Source organism: Antechinus flavipes, chromosome 3 (genome assembly GCF_016432865.1).
Source record: "Antechinus flavipes isolate AdamAnt ecotype Samford, QLD, Australia chromosome 3, AdamAnt_v2, whole genome shotgun sequence".
Classification (NCBI taxonomy): Eukaryota; Metazoa; Chordata; class Mammalia; order Dasyuromorphia; family Dasyuridae; genus Antechinus; species Antechinus flavipes.
The window spans coordinates 367367732-367383653 of NC_067400.1; the positions used below are offsets into that span (position 1 = coordinate 367367732).

Consider the following 15922-nt stretch of genomic DNA (forward strand, 5'->3'; position numbering starts at 1 on the left):
AATAATAGCAATTATTATTGAATTATTAATTAATGAAATATTACACATAATATATTAAATGCAACACATAGTATTAATAACTTTGTAATTACAAAGGGATTCCATTTGTCTTTATAACTTGCATGTTGAAACAAATCAATGAATAGTCATTTACAGCTCCTAGATACTCAACATAGTTTAAGATTCCAGTGATGATAGAAAAATAGACTTTTCCGTCAAAAATCTTACAAGTTGATAAATATATAACTAAAGTACACATAGATTTCAAAAGTTAAAATAATAACTTAATTTTGGTAATATTTATTGAATATTTAATAGATGTAATTTCATGGAATAGCCATTAATTTCTGTAGAATAGTAGCTGAGCATATTCTTCAGCCACTTCCTTTTCCTCATGTAGTTTGCTATTTGATCTTTTTTTTTTTTTTTGATTATAGATTTCGCTGATGAAGAAACATTCTATAATTCTGGGACTCAGTGTTATTATCATGATCCTTTCTACAGACAGGAACCCCTAGAGGACAAGTATAGTTATGGAGTGGATCTGGAGCAAGGAGATCAGATGTGTATTATATCTTGATGGCAAAGAACAATTTGAACATGTAGATGAGAGGTCAATCAATCAGAAAATATTTATGAAGCATCCGATATAAGGCAGGCACTGTTACTAATCCCTGGGAGTACAGAGGAAAGTAAAAGTAAGTTCCTGGTTTCAAGGTATTCATTGTTTGATAATATGAAAAAAAAATACAAACAAAATACAGACAGGATAAAATATAGACAAGAGGGAAAATGGGTATTAAGGGCAATAAAGAAAGGTGGTTTGAAAGTGGAGAGGAAGCAGAGATGGAAAGGGAGAGAATTCTAGTCATAATTAGAACCTATAAAAATTCCCAGAGTCATGCAATGAAGTGTTTTATTCAAGGAGCAGCAAGGAGGCTAGAGTTACTAGACTGCAAAGTATGTGGAGAAGAATAAAATATAAAAAAACTGGAAAAGTAGGAGGAAGTGAGGTTATGAAAAACAAATCATTGATTGCCAAACAGAGGATTCCTGAAGATGATAGGAAGCCAGTGGAATTTAATAAATGAGGAAGGTGATCTCATCAGACCTGGGTTTCAGAAAGATCAATTTGATAGCTAAGTGGAGAACAGATTATAGTGGGAAGCAAGACAGTGAGAAAAATCAGAGAACTGTTGTATTAATCCAGAAATAAGGTGGTATAGGCTTTCACCATCTTATATCCAGATAATACAATCAGAGGAGAAAAGTGGGTATGTGACAAATGTTACAAAGCTAAAATAAAGAAAACTTGACTACTGACTTTCTATGGGCATGGTATTAGTGAGGAATTGAAGAAGACATTCACTGGGCTGGAAAGTGAATAACTAAGAGGGTATTTGAATGCCTAATGATAATAGGAACATTCAGGAGAAGGGAGAAACTTTTGAGAAAAAAATAATGAGGAACATTCAGGAGAAGGGAGAAATTTTTGAGAAAAAAATAATGAATTTGAGAAAAAAATATGTGAGCATATTTAGTTTAAGATGACTAGTGGACATCTAGATCAAGATGTCCTATTGGCAGTTAGTGGTATGAGACTGGGGGTTGGAGTAGAGATTAGATCTGAATAAATAAAAATGAGAATCATTATCATGACATGACAATTCAATCCAATTATCATCTGATAATTTATAAGCCTAGGAGATAATTCAATAAATTATCACAGAGAGAAAAGAAAAGAAGAAGCCTGACATAGTTTTTGAGGATACCCAATGTTAGTAGAAATGGCTTTGATGAAAATCTAGGGAACATGATTGAGAAAGCTCAGTCAGACTGGTGGGAAAAAAATCAGTTGCTAAAATTTCATGAAAATCTGGAGAGATGAGAGTATTAAGAACAAGTGGGTGAGTAACTGTATCAAAGGCTACAAAGAATTCAAGAAGGATGTGGATTAAGGAGAGACCACTATATTTGACCATTAATAATTGGTAATTTTGGAGAAAATTTTCAATTGAAAAAGGCAATGAGAAGTTTAAAATACCAAAAATTTAAAAGATAAAAGGAAATGACTCTATTTGTAGATACTATTTGTAGGACATTTTGACAGGAAAGAGGTCAGACACAAAAAGAGCTTGCCATGAAGGATCAAGTAATTTTTCTGATGACAGGGGAGAAATAGGCATGTACTAATAAAAGGTTAAAAAAAACTTAAGAGAATTCAATTTTAGAAGTATTAAGTGTCCATTTTGTGCAAGATGTTGTATATATGAGGGTCACAAAGATGAAAATTAATCTGTTCATGTGTTAAAGGCATGTTCTTTTACATGTTTTTCTATGGAGATGGGCAAACAGATTAAAAATAACACATAATAATTTGTTGTGGTAGATATCATTATTGACTGTGAGGAGCAGAAAAGATTTCCTGTAAGTAGTAATACCTGAGCCTTGAAGAAAACTAAGAATTCCAAGAGGCAGGGAAGGAAAGAATGTATTCTAGGAATGGGGTATAGCATAAGCAGAAACAAATATGGTCCATAAATTGATTGCTTGGAGGAAGAACCAGTAGACCAAAATAAATAAATATAAAAAATGGAGGCAATATTACAAACTTCTGGAAAAAAAACCATAAATAAAATAACAAATATTTATTAAGTACCTATTACTTTACATTAATTGTGCACATAGACAAAACATAATAGTATCTGCTCTCAAAATTTTTTATTCCCGTAGGAAGACAATATATAAAAATAAAAATATAAACAGTATACATTCTTATAAAATGAATAAAAGTTAATGGGGGAAAATACTGGTAACTCGAGAAACAAGAAAAGTAGATAGATATATGAGACGATCTTTAAATTAAGCTTTGAAGGAAACACAATTATAAGAAGTGGAAGAAGAGAGCACATTTCCAGGAATGAGGGGACTGACTGCCTGTGCAAAGGCATATAGGTATTAGAGATAGGAGGGATGTCATAAATCAGTAATAGCAAAAAAAAAAAAAAAAAAAAAAAAACCTATTATTCCTGGATTTTAGAATATAAAGGACAATGATGCAAAATAATGTAGCATGTTAGGTAAAATTCAGAGTATAGAGGGCTCCAGTGGTACTCTGGTTGTTGTTCGATTATTTTATCTGATTTCCATGACCCTGTTTGATGTTTTCTTGGCAGAGACACTGGGACTGATTTGCCATTTCCTTCTCCAGCTCCTTATACAGATCAGGAAATTGAGGCAAACAGGGATAAGTGACTTACTTGCACACAGGGTTAAGTGACTTACTCACAGAATTAGTAAGTATATGAGAACAGAAAGAAAAGGCCTGGTGCTTTAGTGGATAAACTATGTCATCTAGCTGCCCCTCTAATCATATAGGCTGAAGATTTTAAAGCTTGTCCCAGAATTAAGAAAGAGCCATGGAAGATTTTTCAACTTAGGAATAATATGGTCATTCTACCAGAAACTGAGCCATAAATGACTAGAATCCAGACAAGGGCTTGGATACATGAATCTGGAAATCAACCATATAAAAAAACTGAACCTATGAAAATTTATGGGACCACTAAAACAATCTAGAGAGAGAAAATAAAAGAAATCAAGGGATAGTCTATTTTTACTTGATGGAAGATACCTGACAGTACTAGATCTTCAATTTAATTTTATATTTGTCAAAACCTGTAACATAGATGCTATTTTTGTCCTCATTTGATAAGTAAGGAAATCAGGACTGAGTAGGGTTAAGTGACTTGTCCAAAGTTATACAACTAGAAAGTGCATAGGGAAAGTTCATCTAATATCATGTCTTTTTGACTCTTAAATTATAGAAATCTAATCACAGTAGCACTTAGCTAAAGCTGAAAAAATAAACTTTCAGAGAAATAGGCATAAAATATATCAATAAATTTTATTTTAAAAAGAAAATAGATGCCTAGATCTATGGAAATTAAGCATGTTTTGAAGAAGAGGAGGCATCCTCCTTATCTTATTATTAAGAAATAAATTTGGATCTGAATATAATAACTTCTATGATGTTTAAATACTATTGTGCCTACTTATTTATTTATTGCTTCTCATGAACATAGGGAAAGAGGGTAAATGAAATTTCATTTTACCCAATCATTATGCATCTAAACTTAATAGAATACAATATTTTTTACTAAGATTAAGATGACTCCAAACCCAAAATTCCAGTATGGAATGAAGAAGTAAAATCAACTAAATTGCATTCTTTTACATCTCCATTATATATTTTTATCAATAGTTCACAAATCCTGAACAATGAGACTCTAGTCAGCAGTTTTAATTACTTGATAGAGATTCCTGTCATGATAAATTTCACTCTAGTTTTATCAAATAAATTGCCATAATGGTATCACTTTAAATCACTTTTTCTTCTAGGATATATTGAGGCAAATACTTCAAATATTTAATCCATTCCCATTCAGAAATATACTTCTCTACTGTCAGTAAATAGCCAATTATTAAATCTTTACTCTGTTCTAAGACTAGATGTAAAAATACAAAAAAAGACAGACTTTACCTCCAAATAGTTTACATTCTATATCATATTTTTTTCTTTTAAAAATATTTTATTTATAAAAAACAGAATAAGAAAAATAAAAGAAAAACAGAGAAGGAATATGAAACAAAATAAAACAAAAGAAAAGAGAACATTGTCATATGTCCAGCAGAACATCAGGGAGAATTCAAAATATATAACAAATTACCAGTTCAAAAAAGTATATGTATATTAGTAGAAGAAATCATATTCATGAATGTCCATCTTTTCTTTACTTACTAAACTGCTCTTATATTCTCTGCTGCATACCTTTTTTTACTTTATTCTTTTTTTTCTCCAGGCTATAGCTAAGAAAGTATGTATTTATGTAAACATATGTAGATATATACATACACATATATACACCCACATCTATCCCCCCACATACAAATACATATATCTTTTCTATCCCTGCTAACTCTTCTTTAATTATGCTCCTCAACCTACCTTGCTATTACTTAATCCCCTCCTACCCATGGATCCTGCCCTTGTCTTCTTCTCTCACTTTTTGGGTTCTCCTTCCATCCATGCCTTTCCCCTTATTTTTTTTATAGATTTTGTAGAGTGCTATTTGTAGTATTGCCAATTTAACCCATTCCCAATGTATCTTTCCAAAACTATAAGTTCTCCTCTCCCCTCTAATGCTACTGGATCTATTCCTCTTCTATACCTCATTTGTTTCTGACCACTACCTCCCTTAATCTGTCTTCCCTTTTATCAACCCTTTCCCCATTTCTACACCTCATTTGTATAGTATGATTTACCTTAAATTTGCCCCGATTTTTCTTTTGAGGGACTCTGTTGTTGATGTTAATCTTAATTATATGGTATACATTTCCCACATACAAAACAAACAAACAAATAATTTGTCTATGTTGAGTTCCTTGAAATTATTAATCTTTGATATCGGTTCCTATATGGTAAATTTTCTATTAAGTTTGGATTTCATTGATAGAAAGTACTGAAAATCTTCAAGTTCATTAAATGTCCATTTTTTCACTTGATGCTATAAATAATTTTACTGGATATGTTATTTTGGGTCACTGGCCTAGTTCTGTTGATTGTCAGTGAGTATGTTTCTAGGATCTATGGTCTTTTTATTGTAGCTGCTAATAAGTTCTGCACAATTACAGTTGTAGATCCAGCATATTCAAATTGTTTTTTTTTTTCTTATTGCAAAATTTTCTTTTTTGGGAAAAGAGTTTCCAAAACTCTTTGTGAAGTTTCAAAATTTGGCAATAAAATCCCTACATGTTTTCTCAAAGGATTTCATTTAGGTGGTGATTGGTGGATTTTTTTTTTTCTATTTCTGCTTTTTCCTCATGCTCTAAGGACTCCAGGACAATTTTCTTGAATTATTTCTTGCATTATTGTATTGAGGTTCTTTTTTTGGTCACAACTTTCAGGCAGTTCAATTATTTTTATATTTTCTCTTCTTGATCTGTTCTCCAGGTCTGTCATTTCTCTTGTTTCACGTTCTGTTCTGTTTTTTAATTTTTTAGAACCTGTTTTGTTATTTGTTGGTCTCATAACTTTACTGGCTTGCCCTTACCCAATTCTAATTTTCAAAGAGTTACTTTTATCTTTGAGACTCTGTATCTCCTTTTCTAGTTAGTTAGTTTTTTTTTCATAATCTTCTTGTTCTTCTTGGATGGGTATTATTTTTTACTTTTAGCTTTTCCTCAATGTCTCTCATTTGAATATTAAATTCTATTTTGTTTTCTTCTACAAATTCTCTCTGGGCAGGGAGCCATTTTAAGTTACTCTTTGGGGTAGAACCTTTTTTTGTTTCACTGTCTTCCTCTGAAGATGAACCTCAGTTTTCCCTGTTCCTATGATATTTTTCTATGGTGGGGTTCTTTCTTCTTTGTTGGTTCATTAAATATATATATATATATATATTAGTATAAGTACCTCTAATTATGGTGTAAAGGGATGATGCCTGTAGCTTTACTTGAGCTCTCCCTTCTGATGCATCTCAGCAGCACAATTGAGTCTGATGTTCCTAAGCAGCTGAGATTCAGTCAGTCTTCCCAGACTCAGATCCTTTACTCCACAAGAAGTCCAAGAGATGAAAGTTTCTGTGGTTTCTGCAAGGCTCCTGCCACATCCAGATGACCCCAGGTCTCTCCACTTGGTGCTTGTGTGAAGCTAACCCTGAGGTGCTTGCACTTTACACTGGTGGATACCTGGCCTGGGATCTTCCCAACTTCTCAGACTGCCCCAGCAGGACCCCTCTTCTGCCCCAAGTCTTCTCGATTTTTCACCAGTCTATAATTTACATGAGGCAAAAATTTGTTCTGTTTGTGGTGGAAATCTGGACAGCTTGAAATTTATCAACCAACTATGCCATCTTGCCAGAATCCTCCCCAGCTTATACTTGAATGGGAAATGCAACCTAAAATGAAATTGAATAGGAGGTGGGAGAGAGAAGGTACCTGGCTTGAGAGCAGCAAGGTGAGAAATTAAGAAATAATTGGCCTAGGCAACCTCTGTAAATGGATATTCTGGGAGCAACCCTTTACTCTTTAATTAAAAAGTAGCTGGGAGCAGATGTACTTTCTTGAAAAAAATAAGTTCCAGGGCTGCAGTGATATACCAGGATGCATGTACACATAACCTTTTGTGACTTGTAGATAGCCCTCTGAATTGTCCACTGGAATTATCAGCTTGACTTCAAAGTTGCTTATCAGAAATTCATTGTTTCTAGTCACTTTTCTTTTTGCAGCTCCATTGCTGCTCTTTTGGTAGAAATCTTGGCATCAGCCATAGAATATAAAAACATCCAGCTTTTCAGTTCAACCATCCTATATCCAAAAACCTAAATACTTAACACTAAACAAAAACAACTTAAAAGCCAAGTGAACAGGAGGTGCTCCAAATGCCCAGCTGATTGCCTCACTGACAAGATCATAAATGATCATTATGAGATATGACAACTTGGCCCCTGCAATGGCCCTGTGTGACAAAATGAGGCAGATTGCAAAGGAATAATTGCAGTTGCCTTGGCCTTGGAGGGAGCAGTGATCTGGGGAGTGTGCAACTGAAAACTGAGAAATATTCCATTTTTGAAAAGATGGTTATGTTTAATGAACGGGCCAAAACAAGGCAATAACATTTGTAAAACAAGTACAACAGGCTTAAGAGTCACTAACCTCTACCCAAATTTAAATAGTCCACTTGTTCAAAAAGAACACTGAAAAAACTGCTGTATTCAAGGCCCTATATTCTACAGAAAAACAGCAACAAGAACAACAAACAATTTAATTTATGCTCCAATTTTTTCTTAGCTTTAAATAATCCAGTAGACTGGAATGCCTTTAATAGTGATAAAATTATTATTATTATCATTATCACAGATATTAACAATTTCATATTTGTGTGGCAAGGTATTAGTTTCTGAAGGGTTTTCATGTTATCTCATTTGAAAAGTTACTGTCAACAACATCATCAATGAAATATTACAAAGTTATTACTAAATTTAGATTCACAGTATAGGTCTTAAATTATCAAAAAGAAAATGATAAAAGTTATTTAAAGTCTTGCTTTAGGTTGATTTACAGATATAAAAAAAATGAGGACTTCTAAGCATAATACTCATTTCCTCCCTTTTAGATTAGTAGGAATAGACTTTTGCTCAGGTTTTTTCTGTTAATTTTTAACTGGAAATGCAATTTTCCCAGATATATCTCATCTTAATTTCTGAAATCTCTTATCCTTATTTGCTCAAAGTTCCAATACTTGTTTATAGATGTGCCTAAAGAGAACTATGAAATGAAAAACAATGCATCTATCAGAAGGACTTGATCACATGATAATGAAGGCTTTTAAAAGCTAAACAGAACAGTCAATATGACAGAATAAAAGAAAATTTTTCATTCCAACTCTATAATCATTTCTACAACAAAGATTTAAGAAAAACATCAGACTGAATAATAATCAGAAAAATTGAAGAAAAAATCATATTGGGTCAGTTTAGAAGCTTAATATCACAAATCCAATTTCCAGGAAAATGAATAGAGCAGGAAATGTAGAACTGTTCTAAACTTGAAGATAGAGCAAGGGATCACCTATAAAGGAGAGTGGAATCAGATTAGAGTCCAAACTAGCAGCCAGGTTCCTCTTAGAAAGAATAGCATAGGGACTCTGAGGTAATAAAAGTTCCCATTTTTCACATGAGGAAGCTAAGGCTGAGAGAGATCAAAGAATTTGCTTAACACTATTACCTAACTCATAATACATGTTACTAGAACTTGAAACTGGTCCACTTCATAAGGTTTTTGTGAGGGTCAAAACCAGAATATTTAAAAGAGTTCTGTAAATCATAAAAGCATTACATAAATGTAAGATGGTACCACTGCTTCTAATATTGATAATTATGATAAAATTAACAGGGGCAACTACGAAGTTTGCAAAGCACTTACTTATATAAGATATCTCAATTGATTTTCATAAACTAAGGATCAGAAGAATTGAGTGATTGTCTGCTATGATCATCCAGCTACCATCCAATCCTAAACCTGCTTCTAAACCAATACTAAACACTGGGAAGAAAATATCAAACATTCACAAAGCACTTGTAGAAGGTTTCTACAAAATATTTTGTGTCTTTCATATTTTGATTCCAAATTATAATTTTAAAACCAATAACAAGGAATTTCAAAAAAATGAAAATGAAGGATTTCAGGAAATTTCAGGAAAACAGATGATAAGAAAGCAAGAGTATGGGATAGTCAGGGGACAGCTGGTGTGGACAGCTGATATCTTTGTGATATCAGGAAAGAAATAATTCCTCCAGGATCTTGAGGAGAACTTCCCCAATCCTAAACTTATGTGAGGACATGATAAACTGTAGAACTAGATGAAAAGGCACATATGAATTAGGATTTGCTAAAGTTGCTTGTTCTTTATTCTTGAAAAGGACCATGACATCAGGGAGGGGTGCCATGACGTGCAAGTGATTTTGATTTCAGTGAGGGAGCACTTTGCAGGGCTACCTGCTTCACTTTTTCCTCAGAGGCATCTGAGTCCAGTGACCAGATATAGATTAGAATCATTTATTGATTCAGAGTGACTGTAAATAGCAATCATTTTTTGTTTGGCCAGAAACCCTGACTGTCTCCCCTCACAGATTTATTTATTTATTTGATTGATTGATTATTTATTTATTTAATATTTTGACTAGGTTAAAAAGGTCATTCTTTGCCTCAACTGCTACCTACCCTTAATCACTGAATGGGTGTGGCCTCAATCAAACTGAGACCTGTTAAAGACTTTAGCTTAAAATGGCCAGTCTCCCACCGCATCCAGGGCCACCTTCAGTTGTCCTTATCTTTGGACTCAGATGGCTCTGGAGGAAAAAATGAGGCAGATGATCTTGCTCAGCCCTCCATCACTGAAATCCAATTCACTTGCATGTCATGGCATAACCTCCCTGATGTAATGGTCCTCTTCAAGAATGAAGGACAAACAACAACATTAAGGTCTGTGTTGATATAGGGAAATAGCAGAATTAATAATCTTATTGATCTGCTTGAATATTTAATAGTCCACCCATTATTCTTTATGCTTATGCAATTGAAGTCAGATGTCAAAGTATATGATAGCTTAGTTTGTTAAACATTGTCAAATTTGTCATAGAAGGTACAGAAACATGTTATTTAGAATGGATGTTAACTGGAAGGTTATAATTATCTTAGTTTCAGTTAGTTTCCTAGTGCTCACTGGGAACACCCATAGATGAGATAATCAAATAGGCAATGAAACAATATTTTTTCTTGCCTTTTGGGCTAATGATAGTTCCTGTTCTACTAAGTTCTTTCTCATCTTTCAGAGGAGAGAACCAGCTTGCCATTTATGAGTGATTTCTCTGTAGCATATCACTTAATTTCTAGTGAAACAGTCAGTATAGATATGGCACAAATCACCCACAGGAATAAGCTTCCTCACTGATTATTCCATAGGGACTATAAACCTGAAAGTATTAACAGTTTAGGTTAATGTTTTTTTGGCATTCTTAAAATTGAGTTCCTGATAAAATTTTATAATTCTGCCCTATCACAATAGAAATGTTGGGATTCACACAGATCAAAGGTTTTGTTTCGTTGTTATTGCTATGGCCAAACCATTTCAATACCCTAGGGCAAACAATTAGTGATGAACCTATCAGACTGTAGCTAGGCTAATTTCAGAAAGTAAATATCATTGAGCTTGTGTACTCAAAGCTTGTCCGGGTTGTTTAGGAATTGTACTTCATGGACTTTGAGAATCCAAGGCTACTTTTATGTTGGATACTCTATCTTGTAATCATTACCAAAGGAACTGTCATTGTATGTTCACAAATTAGAAAAAATATAAATATAAGTATTTATTAATATGAACATATGCAGTCAACATATTAGAGAAAAGGTAAAAATAAGTACCAAATTATATGCAAAAAAAGGTAACACTACATGCAATTATGCTGTTTACAATGCAATTTTAAAAGCAAATTTGCCACTCAAAAAATAGGAAATGAACACATGGCACCTTAATGTCCACAAAAATATTCTTTTTAGTATAATATTATGAGATTAGAAGAACAAATACAGTTTTTTTGTAGATTAGACTAGTGAAACTTAGAGAAATTAAGTGACTTGCCCATGGTCAAAAAAGTAGTGTCAAAGCCGGTACTTGAACTCAAGTCTCTTGACTTGACATCCAGTGTTTTTTTCCTACTCTGCCACATTAAAACAAAATAAAAATATTGACAATATCACTATTTCCTAGAGAAGTTTAGCTGATGGGGAAAAAGCCACCAAAATTGTGAGGCTGAAAGAGCATAGAAACTTCCTCTGCCAGTAAACATATAATCTTCTTGCCAGATGGAGAGATGTGATTGCCAAGAGTACAAATTCATTTTCAAAACACTGTGTAGGAGGATGATGGAAAGCTGAGAACAGTATAGCTTCACAAAACAGCAAAAAAAAAAAAAATTAAGGATAATATGAACCTATAGATAGTTTGGCTTGAGATACTACAAATGTACTGGATTTAAAATCAGAAGACCTGGATTCAGATCCTGACTCTACTACTTTTGACTTGTTTGACCTTATACAACCTTAACCTCCTTGGACTTCAGTTTCCTAATATATATATAAAATAATAAATTTGGACCAAATGGACTCTAAGGTCCCTTCCACTTTTAGATCCATCTTCTTAAGATGTCTGGAACATTTTAGTTGAAATGAGGACAACACATAAACAATAAATAGAACAGATCTGCCACAGTTTTGAGAGTTAATTATTCACTTTGGTAAATCAGAAAACAAACACAAAGTTTGGACACTAACTTATAATTATTGATGGGGCATAGAAAGTGAAAGTAATATATAAAAAGTTTAAAATAAGGAAACTCAAATACATCTGACTAAACATTTTATCAAAAGAAATCTATGATGGTCCTGTTTTTGACATATCTCAAAAGGAAAGTTTCCAATAGTAATTGAAAGTATCATAGACTTAGTTTTACTGCCTAAAGATAAACAATTATCAATCAATTAGCTTCATTTCTCTCCGTATCAAATCTTTATGATAATATCTAATTACACATTGATATAAATGAAAGTACAATGAGTTAATAGGAACAAGCATCTTTTTTTGGAGATTTTAATCAATATAATCTTTATCATCACACAAGCAATTAAAAAGTAAATGTTATGAAAATATAATACTGGACCTATTATTTTTGTTCAGTAAATTGAGTTTGCTTTCAGACCAAACTTTGACAAAAATCAAAACCACACAATGCTCAAAAAAAGAAAATGACTAGCGAGGAGAAATGAATGGAAATTTTTACTGGTACTATATTCTGGAATATTGAAAGAATAAGAATCCTTCCAAGGAATATATTCCCTATAGAGAATTTACAGGAAAATAAAAGAAGAATTTCACAGGGCAAAGAAGTTTTGAAATTGGTTACAATATAAACTTAACTAAATACTCACTTTGTTAACATAAATAAAAGCATAGTTCTACTTTTGTTCTTTTTCCATAATTGTACCTTTTCAGAGTAATGTCCCCCTTTGATGAACTTTATTAATAATAAAGTTTTCCTTTGTCTTTAGTCAAGATAAAGCTAAACACTCTTCTTTTGTCTCTTTTAAAAAATATTTATTTAAAAGGAAGGAGATGGAGAAAGGGAAAATGTAATACCTGTTTATCTTAGGTATGCTGAAATCACTGTCTTAATCTTCCATATAATGATAAATAAAATATTAAATTCTATAGATCATAATCAAGTAGCATTGTTTATAAAGGAAAGAAGGTAAAATATACATTCATTTGAAGTTAATTCAAAGGGAAAAGAATATCCATGTGGAATACTTAACAATGTAATCAAAGTGGTAATTATATTATACTTCCATTATTACATATATCACCATGAACTTTCTCAATGCATTATTTTTTTTGATTATTCATATAATGAATATGAATAAACCAAGTTGAGAATTGTTTGAAGTGAATCTTAAGGGAATATGTGCAAGTGTGTGTATGTTTGTTAACAAATAAATGAACCCACATATGTATGTATATATGTGCATATATACATACATGTGGCATATATACACATATGTGTTAGTCAATAAGTTAAGCATATATGTGAATTTTGTTGTTTTTGTTAAGTCATGCCTGGATTCTTTATAACCCCATGTAGGGTTTTCATGACACATATGGAAGTGGCATGCTAGTAAGCTAGCATACATATGTATATGAAAATATAAATATATTCATTTTAATATTTATATATATTCAAATCTATATATGAGAATATGCATTTATTAATTTATGTTTTAAAAGAATTATTTGATTTTATAGGCTATGAAAATCATGATAACAAACTATTAAATGTGAAAGAGATACAAAACGAGAAAATAGTTTTTACTTCTAGAAAGTGACCAAAAGAGGCTACCATCAAGCTCTCTAGTTCATACCTAGATTATTGGAATAATTTCCCAATTTGTCTTTATAGTTTGACTCCTCATTTCAGTTTATTCCGCATAATATCGTCAAGGTGATTTTCCTTAACCTCAAACCTGACAATGTCACTGTCCTTGCCCAAACCAATGTATCCAGACTTATCAGACACATGTCCCTCATATATTGCCATTCAGATAAACTGTGTTTTTTGCTGTAGATCACACATGCTATTCAATCCTAAATATCTATATTTTTAATTGGGCATCCTTTATGCTTGAAATGCATCAGCTTCTCATCATTATCCCACAATATTCTTCTTTCTTTTTTTTTTGAGAAAAATCCTAAATATTATTTTGTCATGAATTCTTTTCTAATCACTCCAAATGCTAGTGTTGTCCACTTCAAACTGTAAGTGCTAGGCATAAAACCTTTCCCACCATAACCACCACCACCCGCTCCACACACACACACACACATCTCAACCATAAAGAAATTTACACAAATAAATAAACACAAGATATATAGAGAGCAATGCAAAGTAATGAGTAAAGGATAGCCTAGAGAGTCTGACAAAAGGACTAAGTGGCAATTCATTTTAATGAGTTGAAGCTGGAATTGTGGAGTTCAAACTTAGTACTCTTTCTTTTACAAAATTATTAAGATTAATTGCCAAATCACCTGTGTAAAATATAATTAGTATATATCATGCGGAATTTCTATATTAACATATAATATATATTATATATTAATATAACATAAATTTGGAAAATGAAAAAAATTGACATGGAAGTAATTTAAGAATGTTTTTTAAAAAGAGGCAGAATGTAAAATAGGTCTTAAATATCTGCTGGTAAATAGCTATGAGAGGGAGGCACAAAATGAAATCCAAAAAAAAAGCATAATAAATTTGGGTAAAATATACAATAAACTAATTTGGTTGGATTAAAGAGTTCATAAAGATAGCTTGATTGGGGGGGGGGGGGAGACTGGGATAAGATTTTGTTTTATAAATGCTTTAAGAGCAAAAAGCTAATTTTATGCTTTAATTGACAATCTTTGAAGCTTTTGAGTTTTGAAAGGGGGGAATGGTCTACTCAAAGAGATTTATTATTTAAGAAATATTAAACCTGACAGTATTGTGCAGGATAGACTGGAGATGGTATAAACAAACAAACAAAACTGGTGAAAAGAGAGTTGATGTAAGATTTTTTTTTTGAGACCATAAATTTTAAGTTCCTGAAGTTTTGGACTAATATAGTTTGCAGTTGCATATTAAATAACAATTGTATTTTTGTTCTTGTCTTTTTTTGACAGAGTCATCAGAGAGAAAGATCAAAGACTATCAAACATATAGTATACTTGAATTGAAATCTGAGGCATCATACAAAATCTCTCAGGTAGAGAGTCTCCTTGAGGAAAAAAAAATAAGATATAGTCTATATAAAAAGATCATAGAATCACAGAATTTAAAATTAGAAGTGATTGTGTAGTCAAAGTGCATCATTTTGCAAATAGGGAAACTGAGGCCCAGAGAAGTTACGTTACCCAAGGTCACACAGGTAACAGGCAATAGCTGCCTTGAAAATACTTAAATATGAATAAATTCTTGAGAGGAGTATTATGGAGACAATGGATCTGGAGTTTGACCTCAGCAAAGTCTCTCAGTCCTTCTGATCCTTACATGCCTAATTTGTAAAATGAAAATTCTGGTCTGGATGATGTCTCTAAAGTTCCTTTTAGCTCAAACTAACAATACCATGATTACTTTGATGCCTTTGTTGCAGCATCAACGAGAATTGTATCCTTCTCAACAGGGTCACTCTCTAAGAATACTTTCAGGATTGTATTGGCCACCTATTCACTTTCAAGTGCAGTTCACAGCACCAATTTTAATTAGCAAAGACTTGCTAATTCTATCAAGAATGAATTCTATCTTGGTCCCCATACTTCTCTTAGAGCTTTCAAATAGCAGCTGATATTAACAGATACAATCAATTCCATTTAAAATTATTGTAGACAAAATAAAATACTTGGAGATCTACCTGCCAAGACAAATCAAAAAACTATGTGAATACAATTACAAAATACTTCAACACAAATAAAATCAGATCTAAACAAATGGAAAAATATCAATCGTTCATGACCGGGTGGAGCTAATATAATAAAAATGACAATTTTGCTTAAATTGGTCTACTTGTTCAGTGCTATACCAATCAAACAGCCAAAATCTTATTTTGTAGAACTAGAAAAAATAATAAAATTTATTTGGAAGAACAAAAGATCAAGAATATTAAGGGAATTAATGAAAAAAATACAAAGGATGGTGGCTTAGCAATACTAAAACTAAAATTATATTATAAAGTAGCAGTCACCAAAACCATTTAGCACTGACTAGAAATAGAG

General features: G+C 32.3%; 1 protein-coding gene across 1 annotated transcript in view; it reads right to left on the minus strand.

Moving 5' to 3' along the window:
* LRP1B (LDL receptor related protein 1B) overlaps positions 1 to 15922 on the minus strand; it is a 2056943-nt gene that overhangs the window by 415242 nt on the left and 1625779 nt on the right. The gene's annotated exons all lie outside the window — the stretch shown is intronic.